The 24,635-nt window shown below is 39.9% G+C and overlaps 1 protein-coding gene and 1 pseudogene across 3 annotated transcripts in view; one reads left to right on the top strand and one right to left on the bottom strand.

Moving 5' to 3' along the window:
- LOC309663706 (uncharacterized protein) overlaps positions 1–24,635 on the bottom strand; it is a 361,393-nt gene that overhangs the window by 303,757 nt on the left and 33,001 nt on the right. The gene's annotated exons all lie outside the window — the stretch shown is intronic.
- LOC309663707 (putative monooxygenase p33MONOX pseudogene) lies at positions 15,438–23,798 on the top strand (annotated as a pseudogene). Its single transcript has one exon. The product of its transcript is annotated as a putative monooxygenase p33MONOX pseudogene (transcript).

Below are 24,635 nucleotides of genomic sequence, written 5' to 3'. Positions count from 1 at the left end.
ATCCTTTGTCTGTTGTTTCATTTGCAAATATTTTCTCCCATTCTGAGGGTTGTCTTTTTGTCTTGTTTGTGGTTTCCTTTGCTGTGCAAAAGCTTTTAAGTTTAATTAAGTCCCATTTGCCTTTTTTTTGTTTGTTTTTATTTCCGTTACTCTAGGAGGTGGGTCAAAAAAGATCCTGCTGTGGTTTATGTCAAAGAGTGTTTTTGCTATGCTTTGCTCTAAGAGTTCTATAGTGTCTGGTCTTACATTTAAGTCTTTAATCCATTTGGAGTTTATTTTTGTGTATGGTGTTAGGTAGTGTTCTAGTTTCATTCTTTTACATGTAGCTGTCCAGCTTTCCCAACACCACTTATTGAAGATTTTTTATCAATAGACAAAAAGCAGAATATTAGAAGCAATGAGCATGTCTTGAAGGAGAACAGTGTTAAAGCCAGAATAAGCCATCAAAAACCAGGTCTCCAACACAAGTGAGCAAGGTGAAGAGTCAGAACCCATCTTGGATATAGAGCAATCACAGGAACTGATGTGTGGCTTGACAATGAAAATAACAAAGAAACGGGTCACCTCTTTTGGTTCCCTACCATATGCCAGGTATTTTCCATCCTATGAGGAGGTATTTTTATCATTCCTTTACAGATGAGGAAATGAAGTTCCAAAAATGTTCTATGACTTAGCTAAGATGTGATGGAGCCATACTCAGGTCCATCTGATTCCAAGCTCACTATTCCCCTCCAATTCCACATTACCATGGATGGACAAGAGGTACAGAGAAGGAGACAAACATGGAAGAATGCATGTAGTATAGTTCAGGCACACTTGGAGGATTTTTTTTGCCATACTTCCTTCATGGAAATGCTAAGTACACTTTAAGAAGGAATATCAGAATGTACAGTCAAGATGTCCAAGAAGCGGTTAGATGAGAGAAGTATCTGTATGAAAGCTGACTAGGAGCCAAGAAGTAAGGGAGCCCAGAAGAGCTATGCTAGGATCTTGGGACTAGAGGCTGGATATCAAAGACCTTTAAATCAGACCCTTTGTGTCCTTTTGGCCTAAATCAATCTTGGTAATCCTGTTTCCCCTTGCCTGGGATGGATAATTCTATTATCCTCCCTTAGGGATGAATGTGTGACCTAGTTTTGGCCAATGAAAACTTAAGAGCAGTCTGCTGGAGTGGGGGCTTCTGGGAAAGATTTTCCTGCCTGATAAAACTTTGAGAAAACCTTCCTGCTTGGAACACTGTCATATAAGTATGTGACATTCGGCTATGGCAGCCATCTTGTGACCATGAAGGAACCACAGAGAAGCAAAAACATTCTATGAAATAACAATATCTGACTTTTGTATAGCCTTTGTATATTGTTGATAATTTGGAAAGTACTCTTATATACCTCATCTCATTTAATGCTTAAATAATCCTATGAGCTGGTTATTTTTGTGTGCTCTGGAAGGATCTAAATCTGTGGATTCAACCAAAGTGACAGCCAGGTGATAGAAATAAAGTTATCCAGTATTTCCAGGTGGTTTTCTAACTAATCCTATATGGTTTAGTTTCGGAAATAGTTTCCAATGTTGCCTAAAATGAGCTCCTGAAAGAGGCTTTTGACTTCAGACCCATGGGATGTTGCAAGGAAAATCAATTAACAGTTTAAAGCACAGGTTTGTGTCTTGCTCAGAAATGGATATTGGAATGGTTAAAGGCAAAAACAGTTAGGTAAAACTCTAAAAAGTACACAAGCACTTGTTGACACAATTTAGGGGCAAATTACTGAGGAAATGCCAAAGGCTCAATGCTGCTTCATAAACTAGTTGGAGTGCAGACCTTGGGAATCATTTATCATAGAGATTTTATTATCATTCATTTGGAGAAATTTCACCATAGCGTTTCAAGGCAAATTCATAATGGCTTTAAATCACAGGTGCCCATATCTCTACCTTCTAAGTACAAATAATTTCATCCTGTTAAGTCTTAAATTAAAAGAAAAGTACTATTTGATTATATATAATCAAACGCTATAGATTGGCATTGACCTAAAAACAGTAGCACTTATAAATAAAGCAGAATACGGGGGAAATATATTTATTCAGTGTTTATCATGTACCATGTATATATTACATAATCTAATTGACTCTCCTAACATCCTTATGAGATAAGATTATCAGTAATCTATGAAAGTGAGTACATCACAGACTCAATGAAATCACTTTTCAATGTGCAATAGACCAGAATATAATCCTGAATTATTAGACTCTGTGTATGGAAACAAAACATGCAAATCATTCAGTTAATTCAATTTTTACAATTGAGTCAAATGACCTTGTTTCATTCCTTGCCCAAAAAACCCTACTTGCTGAGTAACTAATTAAAAAAAAAAGAAAAAAAAACTTTTAATTTTTAAGAGGTTGTACAGCCACAGCATTTGAAAGGATCTCAAACAAGCTGGTTAAATGGATTTGGTTTGGGGGCATCTGATGTAATTATCCTCCTACTTCAGACTTGATGAGAGCAGTTTACATAAGTTACCTTATTAAATTATCCCAAAATCCTATGAGGTATGAATTATTCATATTTTACAAATGAGAAAATAAGTTCAGAAATGTTAGCATGATGCCAAGATTGCACAGTAAGACAATGGCAAAGGCAGGACCCAAGTCTAATGTGTCTTGCTCCAAAGCCCATGTCTATCTACTACTTTTCGTGGTAATCACTACACGATTGTATTTTTAACAGATGATAGGAAGAAATTCCTTTGAATTTTAAACCACAAAATGAACTGCTTCACTAAATGTAGGGTCTGTTAGACAGTTTTCCTTAAATGAGAATTTTATGTATTTCCTCTTTTTCTCCTTTAGGGAGTCACAGAAGGAGCAAAGGAGAAAGCTTTGCTGTTATTCCCAAGAGATTCTACATGAATCATGCCATGGCTATGTGTCTACTACATGAACACATGGGTAGCATCACTTTGATAAAGTCCAGCTCTCAAGTTCAATTTCTGTGCTCTGGAATGACTCGACTGACCAGCAATAGAAAGGCCCAGTGCCTACCACTCTCCTCTCAGCCCTGCAAAATCAAGCTTAGTGTCATTGTTTAAATAGGCAGGTATGGGCAGGCACAGTTCTTAGTCAAGTTGGATGTTACTTTTAATAAAAATAAAATGAGTTGATGGGCATTGGATTAGGACTTGAGTTTGAGTCTTGCCCTGCCTCTCAATGACTAAAACTGTGGCAAGTTACTCCATTTCTCTGAGCCTCAGTTCTATTATCTAGACATGTTTCTTAAACCGTATTTCTTAAATTTACAATCCATTTGAGGAAAAATACTGTTGTAAAATTCATTGAAATTAATTACCAGGAAAATAAAAAGCATAGACATAAAATATACACTCTTTTTAGATGATTAGATTTAACAGTCAAAAAATTACTCTAATTGTTAAAAGTCTCTAGACATCTGCTGTCAGTGTCTCATCTCACTGTGGACTGGAAAGAAAGAGCTCACTGCCTGCCACCCCGTCCAGGAACTGCATTTTGAATAGCACGGATCTTTGAAACTAAGGCTAAAAATATCTTTAATCATTGGAGGGTGGTTGTTAAAATTCAATGCATAATGTATGTGAAATGCTTAGAAAAGTGCCTGGCACGTACAAAACATAAGGAAATTCCACTTTCTTCAATAAAATTAAACCCAGAACCTCTAAGGGAACAGCACCAGGTAGAGAATCTCCCAGGGAAAGTGAGTGAGGTAAGCCCCTGACTGAGGGCACTTGACCTTGTCCCCCAACTTCACCTTCCCATCGAGGTTTTCTTCTTGTTCTTTCTCTTGCTCTCACTCCCAACTCGAGCTCTGTCTATTCCCTTCCTGTTGCCACCATGATATTGGCCTCATGTGGGATGAAATTTGTTCCCATGCAGAGTCAGAAACTACATACAAGGAATATAAACAGCCCAGTTTACAAAGTATAAAGTTCTGGTCCCAACTCAACTTGTCTATTTGGTTCCATAAGCCCTTTGGCATAGAGGTTCTTGAGCCAGATTCGTGACCACCCAGCTCTATTCTTTCATTCTTATTTGTCTCTGGCAAGTCACTTAAGAGCTCTGGGCTTCAGTTTCCTCCTGTATAAAATGGGGAAAAAGTAATACCTATCTGATAGCATTGTTATGAAGATTAAATGAGCTAATATATATCAAGGGCTGAGTATAGCACCCGGGACATAATAAGCAACCTGCTCAGTAAGAGTCAGCTGTCATCATCATCATGGTCACATGGAAACACCTGGGCCCATCAATTCTCACCTCCTGGTCAATACCTGCACAGCTAAAGTCATTCTGAATGGACCCTAGAGAAACACCCTCCTAGACAAAAGCTCCTGCCTAAGAGAGATCCTATCATAACACCCACCTGACTATGATCCTTAATCTTAATTTCTACCTGGAGAGAGACTCCTTTTCCCTGAGCAAATGGTGCAAAAATGATCTCATCTTTTAAGTGAGACCCCTTCCCCTACTTACCTGGATGTGGCGCATTCACACAGGGCTACAGTCAACCTTAACACAAGTCCCTACTGTCACTTGCACATAACATGCAGCACAATTACAATGTGTTTTGATATCCAGAAACCATTTCCTCACTGCAGGTTTCCTATCGATTATCTAGTGCCACAATAATACTACATAACAAACCACCGCAAACCACACAATAAACATTTATTACTCATGCATCTGAGAGGTGTGCTCAGAAGCTTTGCTGATCTTGGCTCAGCTAAGCAGTTCTTTTGGTCTTGGTTGGACTTGCTTATATGTTCACGGATTGCCTGGGTGTTGACTAATCTAGATTGTCTCAGCTGGGGTGACTGGCATGACTTAACTCTGTTCTGTGTGTCTCTCATCCTCCATCAGGCTAACACAGACATGTTCTCATGGCGATGGCAGGGTACAAGAACAAGTGGAAACTCAAGCACCTTTCGGGTTTCTGCTTGCATCACATTTGTTACCATTCCATCGGCCAAAGCAGGTCACAAGGCTGAGCCCAGAATAGGAGTGGTAGAGCAAGCGCTGTAAAGTTACATGGCAACAGGCATGGGTAGTGTGCTCATTAAATGTTAATTCTGACTTCTATTTCCTTATATTCCTATCCAATTAGATCAGGAAAACCACTTGCCGATTCATATTACCAAATCAGGACCTTATGTCAAGCCAAGATTTTACTGAATATACACTCTAGGATTTGGTTTATTTGTTTGTTTTAATGGAATCTATACGGTACTTTTCCTTTTCTTTCTTTTCCCCACTAGGAAGAAAAGTAGCAAAAGAAAACAGATTCATTTTTAATAATGGATATCTGAACATTTCGTGTCATAATCCCTAGGATGACTTATAACTCCTATTGGGACCACTCTCCATCCCGTGGTATTATGTTAGTCTCAACAAATGAATTTAACACACAAGGAATAATACTCAAATAGCTTACTTATTAGAGCTGAATGCTTTTCTCATAAAATTTGCAAAATACAAAATGAGCTTTCCTACTGAAGGTAGACTCTAGGGAGATTTCCTGTGTTAGGAATTTGATATTTTCCTCTCAAATAAAAAAAATACTGCATTTTTCCTTTCTGAGAGTGTTTCCTAACTAAGTGGAGAAATTACTATTCCATTTCTTGAGGGGGAAAATGATTTTCATATGCACGAAACTTCCCAGGTAACATCTTGGTCAAAGGGAAATATGAAGTCACTACTCCAGTCAATGACTTTGTGGGAGGGTTCCTGGAACGCATCAGTGATTTCAGAGAGGGTCCCCTTCCACTTTAAGATCAAAATCAGAACTTCCTCTGCCCCCCTGCACAAGGAGCTACTTGAACATATACATGATTGTGCACGGAGGGAGGGTGAGGCAATGAGAGAGGGTAAGGTCCTTGTCCAAACTCTAGCTTGCAGGTGCTTTTGGTCCCTTTGTTATATACAAGGTCAGTTGGATAATTCATCATAAAGACGTGTGAAGGAAGTCACCAGCAGTGTGTAATGGTGGGGTCACGGTGTGGCGTAGAGCCCCTCCCAGTCCTCCCCATATTTATGCCACTGACCTCATACTTCTGTACAAAACCTGGACTCTGGGGTCAGACAGCAAGGGGGTTAGTATTTTAACTAGGCCCTTTACAAGCTCTTTGACATTGAAAATTTGAAATGATTTCCATGAGTTTGAGGCTACTCAAATGTAAAATAAAAATTTTTTCTTATACCTACAGTGATACCTGACATACAGAAAGTCACTAAATACCAATTTCCTATATCCCCACTTCATCTCCCACCATCCCCCCGCCCTGCCACCGGCACTCCATCTTCTAACTTTCTCCCCTGCCCCTTCTTGGTCCTTTATTCTCACCTCAGCCTCAAGCCTCACAGCCACTGCTTACCCCAGAGAGAGAGAGAGCCAGAGACAGACTAAAAGTAGCTAAATCTTGTTTGTAGAAATGTTTAGCTTCAAATTCGTCTCTGCAGAAAAGCAGTAATGTACTTGAAGTGAAGAGATGCCAGAAGAAAAAAGAGGGAGCGTGGTGTTTGGTCCTGAGGAGAAGGGGAAATGTGGAATGTTTATAGTGTTTCACTGGCATGAGACCCAGGCTTTCAGGGAGAGAGGGAGACTGAAATTACTTTGATTTTCATGGAAATCATCATTTGACTTTGATCTTGACAGAATGTCACTGAGTCAAATTCTGAAATTTAGGTTTGGAGGGAGAGATTTGGGGGAGGGAGTGAAGGCTGCGAGAAAGAATAGATGAAAAAAAGTAGATTTCATTCTGGGAAAAGTAGTTGCGTGTGTGTGTGTGCACGCGCATGTGTTTTGAGAGCAATGGGGGTGGTGGATGCAGAAACAGGGAATTCCCTTTTCTCCCCTGTCTTAAGGAATTCAGGTTTAAAACAGAAGTCTTAGAGAAGCTGAAAGAAGACTGTTCTTAATTCTCTCAGTTCCATGCTAGTTATAAACATTGGAGAGAAAATGGGATTGAAGACTGCCTGGTAACACAGGCACTGTAAACCTTTTATTATCATATTTGTGGCTTCTGGGGTATGATTTTAACGCCATCTTTTAAGATGTTGCTCACTTAAAGCAATTGTATTTAATTTTAAATTAAGTAAAAAACCTAACCAAAGTATTCTTCTCCCTTCAATTAATTTTCCATTTAAGCATATGAGTTCCTTGCTGAAGAAACTCATGCCCTGAAAGTAATGCATAGATTAAGTATTTTCACACTTAAAGAGATCTATTAATTATGTAAAATAATATTAAAATAAAAAGCAGTGCATTGTAGAGACAGGTATTCCTGCAAATATTCTGGTCCTGGCTGGTCACAACTGGCTGTGTGATCTTGGCTGAAGTTGTTAACTTCTGAGCCTTAACTCCTTCATGTGGATTACATAAGTGTAAAGGTCCTTTTAGCTCTAAAAACTTTTATCATAGTTAGTCTTAAGGTGAATACAACACCTTAAGGTTAATATGAAATAAGTCCATCCACTTCTTAGATTCTGCAGATCTTAATTCTATAAGCAAATTAACTTCTCCAAACTCCAATTTCCTCATCTATGAAATGGAAATTATAATAGTGTCTATCCTATTAGGCTTGTTGTGAGGTTTGCATGAGAAAATGTTTGCAAAGAGCTTAGCATAATGACTGGCACTTAGGAAGTGCTCCAAGAATGTAGGTTTAAAAAGAAAAGGACAAGAGAAGCCGCTGTGCTTCAGAGTCAAATCATTCTCTGTGATTCTATTTTGGGCACTGTGGGCTCCCCAGTGTTTAGATGAACAATGTTAAAGAAGAGTTAGCAAAAGGTTATGGTGATGATGATGACTGCAACTAACCAGGCTCTATTCAAAATGCTTTATCTGTGTTAACACATTTAATCCTCATACCAACCCTATGAGACAGATAAAATTACTATTTTATAGATGAGGAATATGAGACACAGAGAGGTTACGTGACTTGCCCAATGCCACACTAGTAAAGATCACCCTCTACTTTCTTTAGTGAGGCTGGAAACTGACACTGACCCTGAAGTATCCGGAAAAAAAACAACAAAAACAAAAAACAGAAAATTACTTCTTTGTTAGCCTCTTTGGTTTTTTAAGGATGCTCATAAAGTTAGATAATTAAATGATGCATAATCCTGAATCATCCCCAAAAGTTCCCCGCCTGTATCTAGCAGTTTCTTCCCACCTGGTGCTAATGAACATGCAAAAGAAGATCAACATTTGTCTAATGACGTTAACTAATGCTGCCCCCTGCATGGTGATTATGAGTGGAGCTGTGCTGTGGCTTCAGAAAGCAGGTGGTGGGAGTTCTTAATGAAGACTGCATACAGATTATAGCATTTTGGTATATTTTAGGATGAAATTCACCAAGGGTTCAAAACCTTTTCCAATTTGCTCACTTATCTCACTGCTAATAGGAGGGCTTGATGTAAAGAACTAGAAGCATGGGAAGAACTAAATATAAATCACATTAGAGCTACCCCCACGGTAGAGAAACCACTCAGAATGCTAATGAATAAAGCTTCTGTGATGCTCTTCATGAAAGGAACTGACAGGAAGCAAAATATGGACTCAGAAGACCAATTCTGACTAAAGAGCACTGGCATAGATGAGACTTTCTTTCTATTGGGGAATGAGAAGTTTGCTAAGAATTAAGACCTATATACACCTATGTGTAAGAGAACAAGTGAACTTGAAGGATTGGATGTGGTTAAGAGAGAGAAAGGAAATGGTGAACTGCTTTCTATACTGAGAGGAGAAATTTATTCATGCTAATGCTGGGAGGTGAACTATTGAAAAACGGTTCAATAACAGTGAACAACTTATGATTTATTCCCGGGAAACAGAATGGAGAGAAAAAAATTCTTATTCTCCTTTGTACACTTCACAAGGTCATGCTAAATGAACGTGTTCATTTTTTTCACCTATAGTTGCAGTAAGTATATTCAAATATAATTAAATGTATATTTGCTAAACATGAAAGAAAACAAGACAAGTAGAAAAGCTCAAAAACCTACCTCATCATTTTCTGAACAATTTTCCAGGGTTAAGAAGGAAAATTTGCTTTGTAGTAATTGTAAAAGCCTTAAGACTTTTGTTTGTAGTCATTTCTATTCATTTTTAATTTCTTCTACTAATTCAATTGCTTGAGAGGAAAGAATTTGTATTCAAAATCCCAAATTCTCAGCAATCGCATTCAGACACTACCATTTTGTTAGTTAGCATATCCACTTTTTTGTTTGGATTTCAAAGTTTGTTTTTAACCATAGACCAATATTTTCCTGTGTTTATTTTTCCCTATAAACGTTCAACTTGTATTTCTCATTTCCCAAAAGGACAATGAGTTCAATGGTGACATGTTTATTAGTGAGGATGGGCTTCAACTGTGTGCAAATTAAGCCCAACTGACTTAGACGAATATTGAAAGTATCTCAGTGTTGACTGTATTATTTTTTCTGTTTATGATTTGAATTTCTTTTAATGACAAATACTAATTTCTGGTAGCTTGATCTTATCTAAGAGACATCAGTGGCTCTAAGTATGCTGAAGTGCTCTTTGTACTCACACTTACTCATCATTGAACAAGGCTGCCTTTTCATTGGAAGCAAAAAGATTTAATTTATACACCATTATTATATGCTCACATATATTATTATGGGCATGCACACACAGGGGTCCAAATCTATTCTTAATTATTCATGCTAGTGGAAGGGACGCAGAGACAATACAGAGCTATACACAATCCAAAACCCTTAAATATTTTAGTTTAGAAAGTCCTGTTTGACTTTCATTTGGAGATGGAAAATTTACCAAAGTGATATATGAAATAAGTATTGATATTAGGCACCTGCTGTACAGAGAATTCTAAGTACCAGGGGACATTACAGGGTATAAAAGGAATACCTGGTAAGTGATTTGCTGAGAGATCAATCAAAAGGAGGGATAAACTACACAGTTGTGGGGCTCTCTAGAGAGAGCAGGGCAATAATGGATCAACTCATACGAAGTAATTGCCAGACTAAAATTCTGGTGATGAGGCAGTGAAATACAGAGCAAGCTTCTTGGGTTAAATTCATCTTTACTCCAAAGTTGAAGGGCATAATGGCTATAGTTTTCAAGAGTGGTAAAGCATTTCAGATCCCCAGAAAATTAGAGAAGAAAGGCCAAGTAAAGTCACTGCTTTCTGGCTCCAGGATAGGTTGCGTTAAGTGACTTGTCCGGCGTACAGTGTGTCAACGGCAGAAGAGAGCCTAAAATTCCTGTTCTCTGAACCCTCACTCAGTGAAGGGGTAGGGTCCTGGTCTTCTGTAATTGGATTAAATTCAATTTCTCCACAGAACAGTTTTAATAGCTACTATGACTATGGCCACATAACATACAGCAGGTTAAATCAGTTTCATCAATTCCATTGACTTGAGTAACTGGGGTTTAAAACTACAGCCACACACCAAGCCAGCCAATGTTCCAGTCACATTAAAAACTCATTCCTCATCACATATGCCCCACATGTTTTTTCAGAGCTGTCATACAGCTAGAATGCACTAGTATAATAGTACCAGTTGTTAAAATATTAAAACATTTCTGTTCCAATTGGTAAATAGCCACATCTGACAGATCCTCCAAATGCCTTAACCACCACAAGAGCCACCCAGACTTCTCAGATAGTCTCCATAATCCAGTAATTGAAGGGGACACAATCAGGGCCCTTGAGGACCCTGCTTCATTCTGATTGGTCAGTGCTGGAGCCAGAGTTTGTTCTGATTGGTCAGTAGCAATGGCATGCCAGGGGTTAAGTATTACTCCTACTGTTCCCTTCCATGTTTTTGTTCATGCTATTCCCTCTGCCTCGAATGCTTTTTTTTTCATTTCACCTGTTCATATTTTCTCTCATGTCTGTCACAGGGAACTGGACTACACAATTGTGGGAGGTGGTAGAGCAGTATCTGTAAGGCTCTGGTCTCCATATCTGAGGCTGGAGCTCCAGGCAGTCAGGAAGGCTGGCATCCCAGAAACAAAGAAGGGCTGAAACCTTGTCTGGTCTTGCAGTTCACTTTGGTGATGAAAGTATCCTTCAGAAGCAAAAGCCCTTTATCACAGAGCTAAACATACACACCGAACCCAGAAGTCAGAAAAGCTGAAGGAAGGCGCAAGGGAAGGTGGAGAAATTGCAGGCCTGGCTGCTGCTTCACACTAACAAGGTGAGTTAGCAGATTAGCACCAACATGTGTGCACCACAGATTCGCTGCTGCTTCCCTTCTGCCTGCAGCAAGAATCTCCTTTGTGGCCCACCCTAAACAGAAATGTAGAAGAAAAGGAATTCTGGGGAATGTAGTCAGCCTAGACAAGGTGACTCATTACAAAGGCATCACACCTTAGTATGAAGGCTTAAGTGCCATCCCCTCCCTGTTTCATCCCTCTCTCATCTGGCCAGGCTGGAAGTTCTCATTTCCTCCTCTGAGTTCCCAAAGCCCTCAAAACAAAACCACATGGTGGCATTTAGCATGCAGCTCGCCTTTTAATTTTTAGTCTGCTTATTGTATTTCCACCACTGGACTGTAATCTCCTTCAAGTTAGGATCTGAAGGTCATTACACTGCCTGACACATGGTGAACAATTCATAAAAGTTCATGGAATGAATGAGGGAATTGTTGAATAATGAACTGACTGATGGAACACAGAGATGCTGTGAAGTGGGATTCAAGGGTAGTGCAGTCACTATTACTATACAACAAATCATCTCCAAAGCTTAGCAACTTGAAAAAACAGTTATTATTTCACAGGTTCTGAGAGTCCTGAATCTGGGAGCACCTGCCTGAGTCGTTCTGGCTCAGGGTCTCTGGTGAAGTCACAGACTATTGGCTGGGGCTGTAGTCTTTGAAGGGGCTGCAGGATCAGCTTCCAACCTCACTTACGTGAGTATTGGTGGAAGGCTTCACCTCTTCATCACATGCACCTTTCCATGGGGCACAACATGGCAGCTGGCTTCTCCCAGAGCAAGGGATCCAGAAGAGAGGGAGGCAATACCACACTGCTTCCTATGACCTAATCTCTGAGTCGTACACTGTGTTTTCCACCTTATCCTCTTAGTTAGAAGTGAGTCACTAGGTCCAGCCCAACAGGAGGAGGGGATAACACAGAGCATGAATCCCATGAGGCTGCCTCACAGGTGGGAAGGAGTAAGGCTTTGGGCAGGGGCCATGCCACAGAGTTCCTTAACTGACCTCAGAAGAATTCAACTCACTTCCCACTACTTAGTGTGTAGAGTCATGTTCTTTTCTCTTTTTTTCTTTAATTCTTTTTTTTTTTTTTTTTTTTTTTGGTGTGTGAAGTCTATTCACTGAAAATAAGCCTTTAATGTCAAGCCAAAGATTGGATTTTGTAGAAATACTTAAGAAGAACAAGGAGAGGGAATCCAATTTGGAACTAACCTTTCTTTACTAAAATGATTTCCCCTGCTGCAGCCAAGTTTGTTTTGGCCTCTAGAAAATACTGGTGAACAAAGTTAACAGCAATTCCAATTTCACACATACACATACACACGTGCACATGCACACACACAATCCTGAGTTTGTATCATCAGAATAGATATTGTAACCTAGTCTGGGGAGTTCAGGCTAGACTTAAGTGGTTGGACAGTAATAATAGATATATTTGTTCAACAGCTAATATAGCCAATAATAGTTTATTGAGCACATACTAAGCACCAGGCGCTGTGCTAAGGGTTTTCCATGTGTTATCACATTTAATTCTTAAACAATCCTATGGGGTAGGTACTACTATTTCTCCCATTTTTTACAGATGAGTAAACTGAAGCTTAGAGGAATTACATGACTTAGAGAGAAGCTTAAAGAAATTACTTACATAAACACACAGCTAGCTGGTGCCAGGACCAGCACTCTACATTCTTAAATGCATCAGTACATGGCTGTCACCATCCTTCTGGGAGACAGGCTACATGCTAGGGTGGGTGCCTATATTCATTGCTCATTCTTCTCTATAACCCTTTGAAGTAGGTATCATTATCCCCCTTTTATGGATGAGAAACAAAAGCTCAAAAGAAGATGTTGCTTGCTTTAGCCCGCACAGTTAATATAACAGCAGCCCAGGATTCAATCCCCACAACTGTCTGAATCAAAGGTCCATGCTCCTTCTACCACCTTTATTGTTTTCTAGCTCAGGGGGGTTTTCAAACTGCAGATCATAACCTATTAGTGTATAGTGAAGTCAAGTAAGTGTGTCCCAACCAGCATGTAAAACACTGGAGTAGAAAAGAATGTAAGAGAAGGGAAGGAAAGAGAAGAAAAGTGAACAGAAAAAATTAGCATGCATCGCACATAGTGATGGTTAAGCACTGCTTAAAGTTTTACTTCAGTTATGTATATGGGTATGTGTGATTGTGTGTGTGTGCACGCACACACGTGTGTATATGTGTTAGAATTTATAATGCATTTCTTACTTTGGTTGCCATCAGAAGCATTTGAAAGCCTCTGCCCTAGCCATTCCATCTGTTCTTAAGGTCACTGCCAACAGTGCTCAGGTATTAATGATACCTTACCTTCACTGTACACACTTTCTTCTGGCTTTAACCACTTAGACAAGTGTGGTTATAAAGATCCAATTCCTAGTGCCCTCTCTACTAACATAATTACAGAAAACCATACGCAACTTACTAGCTGTGTGACTTTTGCCAAGTTACTTACCCTGTCTAAAGGCAGCCTCCCTGAATTTTACTTTCTCCATGTTTAAAGTACCATAATTATGTGCTCACTTATGTTGCAAGGATTGACCGAGATCATGTGAACGTCTCAAGCACACATGTGCCCGACACAACCATTAAATAAGTACCAGCTATTATTAAATTATCTACAGACGGTCCCTGACAACTTACAATGGTTCAACTTTATGATGGTGGGAAAGCAATACGCATTCAGTAGAAACTATACTTGGAACTTTCAAGTTTAATCTTTTCCCCAGGGTAGCGATATGCAGTACAATACTCTTGTGATGCTGGGCAGCGGCAGTGCCACAGCTCCCAGTCACCCACGCCATGTTGGGATGAACAACCCAAACACAACCATGCTGTACCCATACAACCATTCTGTTTTTCACTTTCAGTACAGTATCCAGTAAATCACATGAGACATTCAACACTTTATTAATAGGCTTTTTGAGAGATGATTTTGCCCAACTGTAGGCTAATGTAAGTGTTCTGAGCAGGTTTAAGATGGGCTAGGCTAAGCTCTGATGTTCAGTAGGTTAGGTGTATTAAGTGAATTTTCGGGGACTTAACGGTATTTTCAACTTACGATGAGTTTCTTGGGACGTAATCCCATTGTAAGTGGAGAAAGACCTGTACGTAGACTGGAGGAGTCTTAATTGAGAGTCTCACGTTCAAGGAAATAAAAGAATGAGGAGGGAAATGTACTCTCTTCTAGCTTTGAACCCTCCAACCCCATGAAAACATAAATTAACCTAAGTAGGTCTGCAATCTTTTGGTTTATTTATCAAACACTTATTGAATGCCTACTATGTGCCAGAGACTGGACTAATCTACAATGACATAGTGAGAGTTTTTAGGGTGAGGCCCAAGTTTATAGATGCTTCCTAAAGTTGGGGTTTATTAGAAGAGCAGAGTGACAAATCACCCTGGCACCTTATTTTATGATTTTGGACAAGAGTGATCATTGCTTAACTCTTACACATAAGCTCTGTCAAATTAACTTCAGTGATAATAGCCTCATTTTTTTTCAAGCCGTGTCCACCTGGCATCCGACTGATTGAATCTGAGGTCCTCACTTTCCATTTTTATAGCTTGGTTCCTTCTCTCCACATGCCACAATTGGGAGGATTGATTTTCTTTGTACATTGTCTTTTCTTCTCTCCAATTCCCAGGTCCCTCTTTTTCTTTTCCACCCCTGCCATCCATCACTGACTCTCCTGTGTTCTGCCTATTACCTCTAGCCCTGAGCTAAGGGACCCACCTCTCTTTTCCTACACACATTTCTAATGAGAGGTGGATTAGCAAGGATCAAAGTGTGGTTCTTAGGGGGAAAAGCCACAGTATCCCAGGACAATGGTTTCTAATTCTTTGCCACACATCTTTGCTTTGGGGGGCCGGGAGCTTGCCAAAGGAAAATTGCCTTTCCACACCTAAGGTGTGTGCGTACAACTTAATACTCCTTCCCAAAGGGTCAGGTCCAAAAGCAGGACCTCAGAAATGTTGGTTGACTTTAATTGAACATAAAAATGATGACATTTTAGCCTGGATTTACTATTAAAATCATAAGCAGTTATTTTTACATTTGTGTGCCCCTTAAAAACTTAAAAAAATATTTTCACACGCATTCTTCTTTTTCACACACTTCAACTTCCACTGCCTCATAAAACCAATGAGAACAAGGATTGTCTGATGTTAAAAAAAATATTTTCACACGCATTCTTCTTTTTCACACACTTCAACTTCCACTGCCTCATAAAACCAATGAGAACAAGGATTGTCTGATGTTATAAGAACCCTGTGAAGTAGACAGAGCAGGTATTTTATTCTCATTTTCTAAGACAAGGAAACTGAGGTTCAGAGATACTGTGTTTTACCCAATGTCACTTAGCTCTTCAACAGCAAAGTTAATGGCAGAGTCTGAGCCTCGTGGCAGCCAGCACTTGTCGATCAGTGCCCGAGGCCTGAACACGTTTCGTGGCCAGCACACCATGGCTTGGTTCCAACTGCACCACGTCCAACAGACATGGGTCTTTGAAGCCTTCTAGTGCTGGAGCTCAGGCCATAGGCAGCCCCATAGTGGCAGAGAAACAGAACCTCTGGATAAACTCTTCCAGGGAAGCTTTGCTAATTTGGGAGGCTGGACAATGTCCCTCATGAATATTTGTCGGCATGATTGTCACATCATTTCACTGTGGTCGTAGGGACTCAGCTCCAGAATTCTACACAGTTAAAGCACCTGGATCCCAGTCTTTCAATGGCTTTGAGAGAACTCCAAAGGCCTGCTCTTGAGCCTAGTGGGCCTCTAGGCAAGATGTCCCGCCCCACCAGGATGTACTGTCAGTCACTCAGCCATGACGATGCCCTTAAGAGCCCTACACCATGTTACCTCTTCCTTCAGTTATGGGCAGCATCCCCTGGAAGCCAGGGATTCCAGACACAGGTATCAGAACCTTGCCAAGGTAGACTAAGGAGACGCCAGTATGCACACCCCCGGCCATGACCCTATAGCACTGACAATGTGGACAAGTGGTAAAGGCTAGAACTACCCATGTTATCATGAATTCTCTGATCACAAAGCAGACCCGGGAGAGCATTCAGTGTTTTGAACAACATGCAGGGCTGAGAGGTGCTGGCTGCACACCCCCCAAGGGCTTTCCCACCGAGGGAGATCAAGTACCTTCAAGTGGTAAAAGCATGCCACAAACTAAAGCTACACAGTGGAGAGACAACAAAAGAAGAGAGGCAGCCTGCATCGGCCCAGACCACCCTAGCAGCACGGCTCACTCTTTCTCTAAGCAGAAACCCAGAGGCTGTTACACTACTGTTCTTCCACAGCTTCACCTGGTCCAAGCCCAGTGCTGTGGATTCTGTAAGTGGGTATAAGGACAGAAACTCAGATAAATGGAGCTTCTTTGAGCCAAGACCACTCCAGAAGTCTGACTCAAGTTTTGCCACCAGGCCTACAAAGAAGCCCAGAAGCCCTCTCCAACGGAGCTGATCCAGATCGAGGCCACCTGAATGGCTGAGGATCCAGCAACATTCAAGCCACCCAAGATGGACATGCCAGTGATAGAAGGCAAGAAACAATGACTGCAGATCCATAATCTCAAACTTGAATGTGCTCATGCCTACTGAGTTCTAGAGCTCTTTCTATCCCAGGGACTCTTGGGTAGAGGGTGTCTTGTTCCCTTTTACCTTACCATAGGAAAGGTTTTGTATTTTGGGGTTTAAGTTGTTAAACTGAAGGTAGAGCTGGAGATATAATTGGCTTTTGAGAAACACTAGTGCAAAGCTTGTCTTTATTGTATGGAAGAAGCCATTCTGTACTGCTTTAATTTACAGTCAGACTAAATCATTAACCAGTGATGTATGAGAGACCTCATTACCTATTTTTATATCATTCACCCTAAACAAATACTTTGATTATTGCTTATTAGGTAAATATTTGTGTTGTTTCCAAAACCCAGGCTCCTCAGTTCCATTACCACTGGCAATGCCCCTAAAAAGCATTGGCAAATAGTTGAGTAGAGATATTGACTGACTAGTTTAGACAACTTTGGCCCTCTTGACCCTGTGCTGGTACTGTGTGCTCTGGTCTTGTCAGTTAGGGGCACCTAAGATCTGATTGAGATCTGGGTACAATTAAAAATCAGACTTGGCAGGCATTTCTTTGCTGAAACTGGACTCTTTCTGCCCTTTTAGTCGACCTAATGGATCCCTTTTCCGGCAGTTTTATTGTAGTACCTCTTGGGCCAGTGCTGTTAGAAGGATGCTTTTTTGTGTGTGTCACACAGAGCAAGCACTTGTCTTACATATCCTTTTTTGCACTTTAAAATGAAATTAATTTAATTCCAATTTGATTAAAAACCTTGTAAGGGAGAAGATTCAGTGTACTGGTTTGGAATGGTTAAAAGGATGCTAAACTTTTTAAAAGTAAAGAAGATGGTAACTACAGTCAGATTATAGTTTCAAAGTTCATGTGAAATTAGTGTCACCCTATTTTGGTTTCCTTGTTTGGCCTAGGGGGTTGAAACTCTTTTTTTTCTGTATGATGGAGGAAATTAAGATTTTTCTATATGAAGGCATTTTTTTCCCCAAAATGAGCCTCATACATTTTATACATATATATACACCTTCCTAAGGAAAGGAAATAAGAAAACTGCTTTCTATTTCTCACTGTATCTCATTGTTAAGACTATGTCCTTGTTAAGACTCACTGTCTTAAACATTGTCTTAAATGCCTATAGTTTGTTGAATAGCATCTTACCCTCATAAGCAACTGACCTTTTCATAGAGAGACCCTAGAGTCTAAAATTCAGAAAAATTAATTTATGTATTCTGTTATGCTTGTACCTCTTACTTGTTCTGATAATAAAATCCTTACTATTTTCTCAAAAAAGGGAAGAGAAACTGAGACTTTCTACTCATATTTCAGCTTTTTATTTATTCATTCTACCACGTTTTCTACAAGCAAACAATATTTATAGTTGAAACTTCACATCACTCCAACACGATTATCATCTTCGTATAACAGATGAACTTTTTATCTTTAAATCTAAGACACCATTAACTATAAAGACATATATCACTCCACAGAAAACAATGCAGTCAATTAAACTATGCTTAATCGTGGGACAAATCCTGATTTCAGAGATAACAAAATGTGGAGCTGTATGTGTCTTAGAATTGGTGAAAGGGAATAACTGAGTTACTCACACTTCAGTTTGCTAATTTATAATATGTAATAGTTAACTTATGGAATTGTTGTGTTACCAGTTCCAAGTTTTGCTTCTTATAGATGTGGCTAAAGAACTTCTCTGACACAAAGGCAGCAGCTCAGCATCTCATATGAAGAGGTAGAAGAGGTTTCCTCACTGAATGAGGATTCCCAGAGATGGACATTATGTCCAAAATAGGACTCTGTTGTATTGCTTCCTCCAGAGGAGGGGTTGGAAAGCCCAGGGAAATATTTCAATATTCTTAGAACCAGAAACAGACATAATAAGAGAATGAGGAAATCTGGTAGAAAATGCTGTTTTATTGGCTAATGCACGCACAGTCCTGCTGAAGTTGCAAAATCAATGATTTCCAATCCTTCCTGGGGGGACATACGCCGCCCTTTGTCTTGCACAGCCCATGTTTATGCCTGTTTTCCCAACATTACTAAAATTTTTATCAAATGGAAAAGGACTTAGAGTAGTCAAGACAATTTTGTGAAAGAACAAGGTTGGAGGATAAACACAGCTTAACTTCCAGATTTATCATAAAGCTACAAAATACTGTGACATTGGTTTAAGAATATATAAATCTGTAATCCAAAAATAAACTTTATTTACAGTCAATTGATTGTTGATCAGGAAGTCAATGTGATTCAATGGAAAAGGATACTTTTTACAAATTCTGCTGGACACTGAGTATCTGTAAGGGAAAAATGTGAACCTTGATCCTTACCTCACACGTTATATAAAAATTAACTCAAACTGTGTCACAGACCTAAATATAAGAACTAAAACTATAAAGATTCTAGAGGAAAAGTTAGGGGGAAAATCTTTATGACATTCAGCTAAGCAAAGAATTTTCATATAGGACACACAAAAAACCCAAGCCATAAGAAAAAAAATTGGTAAGTTGGACTTGATAAAATTCAAAAATATTTCCCCATCAAAAGACACAATCAAGATAATGAAAAGTCACAAATTTGAAAAAAATCCAGAATATATAAAGAACAATGACACCTTAAGAAAAACCACACAATTTTAAAGAAATGAGTGGAAGATTTAGACACTTCCCCAAAAGTTATATGAATGAGTTCCCATTATGGTCAAGCGTCTCCATGAGGAAGTGATACTTCCTGGTGATAGTTATCAAATGCCTCATGGAGGGGGCCTTTGCCTGCTCTTCAGCAATGGCTGAGCCTGGTCAGGAACTTAGCTGGAGACCTACCAGCCCAGCCCCACACTTAGTAGAGTCTTCTGACTTTGCTGTAGAATACAGATTTCCTGTGGTCACAAAGTCTCTCCACTATGCAAAAACCTTGTTGGCCCTACATGGATATTGTAATAACCACAACTTCATAGGCCCCAGGAGGTTTCAGTATTTTTCACTTCCTCTTTTCACGGTGTTTAAATTTTCCAAACTAGTGATCAAAAAACACAACCTGAACCACAACCTGATAATGAGACCCAAACTTGATAGATAATTCCCATCTCCATGCCCTCCCATCTGTTCCACTAAAATATAGTCTTCATGAAGGTGGAATTTTTGCCAGGTTTCTTCACTGAAGCATGCCCAGCACCTAGAAAAATGACTGACACATAGGAGGTGCTCAGTAAATATTTGTTGAATGTAAATAAATTTTCTTGTAAGATCATCTTGAAAGAGCCAAGATATGTGGTTGTTTCAATTATAAGAATTGACACAATTTCTACCCTTCTCCAAATCTTCACACAGATCCATTATTTTAACAGTAGATGAATTTAAGATGTTGTTTTGACATCTTTATCAGGGACCAGATGTTTAAACAAGATAGAAGTTAACTTTCTGTAATAATAGTAAGTCTTTATATAGCTTTACACCAACCTATTTACATTATTAACTGATATTATCTTTACAATAACCTTATGAGGAAGGTATTAATACCCCCAATTTACAGATGAGAAATGTGAATCACAGAAAGTTTTAGTAATTTTCCCCAAGTGACACAGCTAATTAAGTCACAGATTTGGATTTGAACTCAGGAACTGCCTCCAGAATCTATGCTTTTAACCACTCTACCCATGCTTCTCAACGTTTAATGTGTACACAAATTTCAGGAGATTTTTTTTTTAAGTGATTATAATTCAGCAGGCCTGAGGTGGAGCCCAAGATTCTGCATTTCTAGTAAGCTCCTAGGTGCTACTGATGATCTGAGGACCACACTTTGATTAGCAAGGACTACACTGAACCACTTCTCTCAAGAACATCCAAGGAAGCAGGCAGTCTAGAGATATGGGCTGGTTCTGTACCATGAGGTGGTCTAAGGATGCAGGTACCTTCTTTCTATTCACCATCCACTAGGGATTGCCCTCATCTACATGGTCAAAAATGAACCCTTACCACCATAGCCACATTCCAGTCTTTGGAAAGAGAGAAAGAGAAAGCGGAGAGCAAGCAGCTTCCTTTTAAGGGCATGACCAGAAGTTAACATATCACTTCTACACACTGTTCATTAGCCAGACTTGGTCATGAGGTCACACCAAAGCTGCAAGGAAGGTGGGGAAATGTAGTCTCCAACTGGACCAATGCACAGCTAAAACTCAGGAGGTTCTATTATTGAAATAAAGTTTTGTAATGGATTAATGTAGATTGGTGAGACAACTTACAGTCTCTGCCACAGTAGATTTAAAAGCCTGTGATTTTCATCACATCTTGTTATCTCTTTCTTCTTAGTGTGAGCCAATACAATATATCTCCTTTCCCCCACATCTTCTGCTGACCTGCACAGGAGTTCGTTGGGTCTAGAAAAACCCATTTTACGACTAAGTAATCTTCCTTAATTTGATTCCTCCAAAGCTCTGATTAAATGGAAAGAGGGAGTCCATTCTTGCACACCCTAAAAATAGTACCTTACGATGAATAAATAATAAGCATTTTAAACATCTGAGTCCCCCCTCCCCATCTTTCTTTAGCCACATTTCATTAGTGGCCCATCACCTCTCAACCTCTACCTGATCCTCAGGAAACGCAATGAAGCTGGAAATATTGTCCTTGAACTGATTTTGATTAATTTTTCCTCTTTCTCTAACTAGAAATCTTGATAAGCAGCTTTTTGGTTTCTTATCTCTATTATAGCCAGAGTGGTCCCTTAAGAAAATATAGTGAAAGTAATTCATTCTAAGTCAATGTGATTTGAATCAAGTTTAGGCAAAGACTGGGAGGCTGCCCTCATTTTTATTGGAACGTCTTAGCCTAAACCTAGCAACTCAGAGACATTTGGATTAGGCAACTCACACAATGCACTCATCCTGCCAGCAGTCACGGATGAGTTGGCTGGAAGTAAAGAATGCAGTGAGGATCTGTGGTAGCTTAATACATCCAGTCACTTGTGCAGGTTATAAGAAAGGGCTTACGAGTCCTGCATATCACTCTGGAACATGGATCTTTTTTAAGGAATTTTATCTTCATGGTTGGGAAATATATTTGAGACTACTGTTCTTTTTACAAGCTTTTGAATTAAGCACAAAAAGCTGAAGATACCCAAAGAAGAAAAAGAGAAGCAAGTTGTGGTGAGGCAGAAATTATTGTTGTGGCCTGGCACCACGGTCTATAAACTCTGGGCTTCTGAACAGGTCATTCTGCAAAATCTACCAAACAGAACATTTTGAAACAAATTGAACTAATCCCTTTTGTGGCAGTCAAAATGTGGCCTCGCTTTTAGTTGGACCTGAGAGTTATTACTAATAACTGGTTTTCAAAAGATGGCACCTGTCTGTATATTGACAGAGGTTTTAGCTACTGAATGGGCTTCAGCGGACAGCATGGCCAATCCATTTGTTTTAGCTTTTTCAATAATCAGTGAGTATCACTGCAGGCTCAGTTGGTCTGGCTGACTGATTGTAAAGACAGCCAAAATGAACAGCTCGACCATCTCACAATCTGATTTCCCCGCCATGTATTGACCCAATCCAAGTTACATATGTTACAGTATTTGCAAAGCTGTCACTGTTATAAAACACTTACTCGGTACTCACAATCGACAGGGGCTTTACGAGAACCCATTAAAATTGGAATCCAACTCACTCTGGCCTGTTTGAGCTTTGAAAATTCTTCTATATGGGAGCACGGAAGTGGTTTATTAGATATGTACACATTCACACAAATATAGCAGTAACAACAATGACAAAACAGATAGCTCTTTCGGAGAATTCCCTTGGATGTGATTAACTGAGCAGTAACTGGGAATGAAAGCAGATAGAGAATAACCTTTGGGTGTATGTGTGTGTGTTGTTTGTTTTTGTTGCTTTTAATCTGCCTTTATTTTACAAATCTCAGAATGTGTGGAGTGGAGACCAAACTCCTGGGCCCTTTCTTATCCAAGAAGAGGAGGTGCTGGCATCTGCCGGTAGAGGTGGGGACTGTTCCTTAGCAGGAGTTGTCTCATTAACTCAGGAGATGTGCTGGTCTGTCTAGAAACTGTCTGCATTTCAGACCCCCTGGCTGATTTACGGTTAAAAGCAAAATGGGTTGTTTGAAATTGTGGAGCCAGCAGTTTGCTTTCATTCATCTTTAAAGCCTTCGGTTGAATTCAGGATAGATCAGAGAGATCTCTCATTGCACTAAATAAACTTCTAACGATACTGATTGAGCTCCTCAGATGGGACACTATGGGAATGCGGGAAACTCGAGGCCCATTAAATCACTGAGCGCACTTAGTTGAAATTATGATACTCTGGTCATCCGTGGCTAAATGAAGAGCAGAGGTTTAATGAGTTTACCAGGTTAAAAATGAGCCTGTGTCAAGCAGGAATCAGACTCATTAATTAGGACTCCACTTAAACTATTGAGTAGTTTTACTTAGCACAGTACTCAAGAAGGGGGAGGCAGGAGAGGCCTGGTGATGGGGATGGCCATCTTTGCTCGTGACCAATTATGAACCACTAAATGAGGGTTAAGAGGGTGCAAGGGGTAGAGAGAAGAGCATTTTAACCAGTTTTATCCACTGACCACAATAAACCTGAAAATTCAAAATCCTTGCAGTTTTACTTTTGAAACTGATTGTCACTCAGAGTGACAATTTTCTCCACTCTACGTGGAGAGGATGGGAGGTTCTCAGACCTCGAACAATCCCTGAACTCCCAGGCTACTTCTAAAGCTACAACCAGTGTGAAATGGGAACTTGGCAGGCTCCTTTGGAAAAAGACTGACTTTCTTACTGTCCAAGTCCTCAAGGGACATATGGACAAAACCCGTCTGTTCCTACAGTAATGGGAAGACACCTCCATTTCAATTAGCAGCAATTAGTTGAGCACTGGGAACTCAAGGTGAGGGCTTTGTAGAAATATTGGCTGCCTCTTTCTGCGAGATCTTTGAGCCTCCATCTTATCCTCTTTGAGCCTCCATTTCTTCATCTGCACAGTAAGGGTAATCACAACACGTAACTCAAAAGGGTCTTGTGGGGATCCCTAACAATCATCTGTGCCGCTTCCTTAGTTAGTGTCTGGCATTTACTAAACATTCTACAAACCAAGGTGACTCCTGTGGTCCACCGTCTACAACAAGGCAAAAATTGCTCCTTTTCACTTCGTGTTTCAACTGTGTGAAGCAATGAACATGGAAAAGAAAAAAAGGAAACATAGATGTAAAATGCTTGGGGGAGTTTAGTCTGGTGAACAGCTGAAGGCACTGAGTGATTGTTCTTACATGAAGGGAGTCCATTTCTACAGACTTGCTGCACGCTCTCTCTCTCTCTCTCTCCCTCCACACCTCCCATCCTCCCGTATCCCTCCACCCTTTTTGTTAGTACTGGAAGAGCCTGGTCCTGCCAGCATTTTCTTATAAAGCAAAGGCATTTTGTCCTTGATTCAAAGAAACTGCAAATGAAATTGTCATAGCCGAGTCTGCAATTTAATGTCTTTTATGCTTGTCTGTGACAACTCAGTGCTGTGTTCAACATGCTAATCTTCTGATTTGGGTGTCCTGATTTTTTAATTCAAAGAAAAGCAGCTGAGTTAGATGTGTATGCTTTGACTGATCAGGACTCTCTGCGTGCACGAAAAGAACGTGTGTGAAGAAAGCCCAGTTCATCCATACTGAGGGGATATGCTAGGGTGGATCAAACAGAAACTGGACAACCTTTTTCTCCAAATGGAAATCTGACCAAGTCCAGCAACTTGGAATGGTCTTTTTTTCCTCCTTCTGTAA

The sequence above is a fragment of the Balaenoptera physalus genome (genome assembly GCF_965194825.1).
Source record: "Balaenoptera physalus genome assembly, chromosome: 7".
NCBI classification, from domain to species: domain Eukaryota; kingdom Metazoa; phylum Chordata; class Mammalia; order Artiodactyla; family Balaenopteridae; genus Balaenoptera; species Balaenoptera physalus.
The sequence above is the reverse complement of the archived record's forward strand: the minus strand, read 5'-3'. Positions and strand labels throughout refer to the sequence as shown.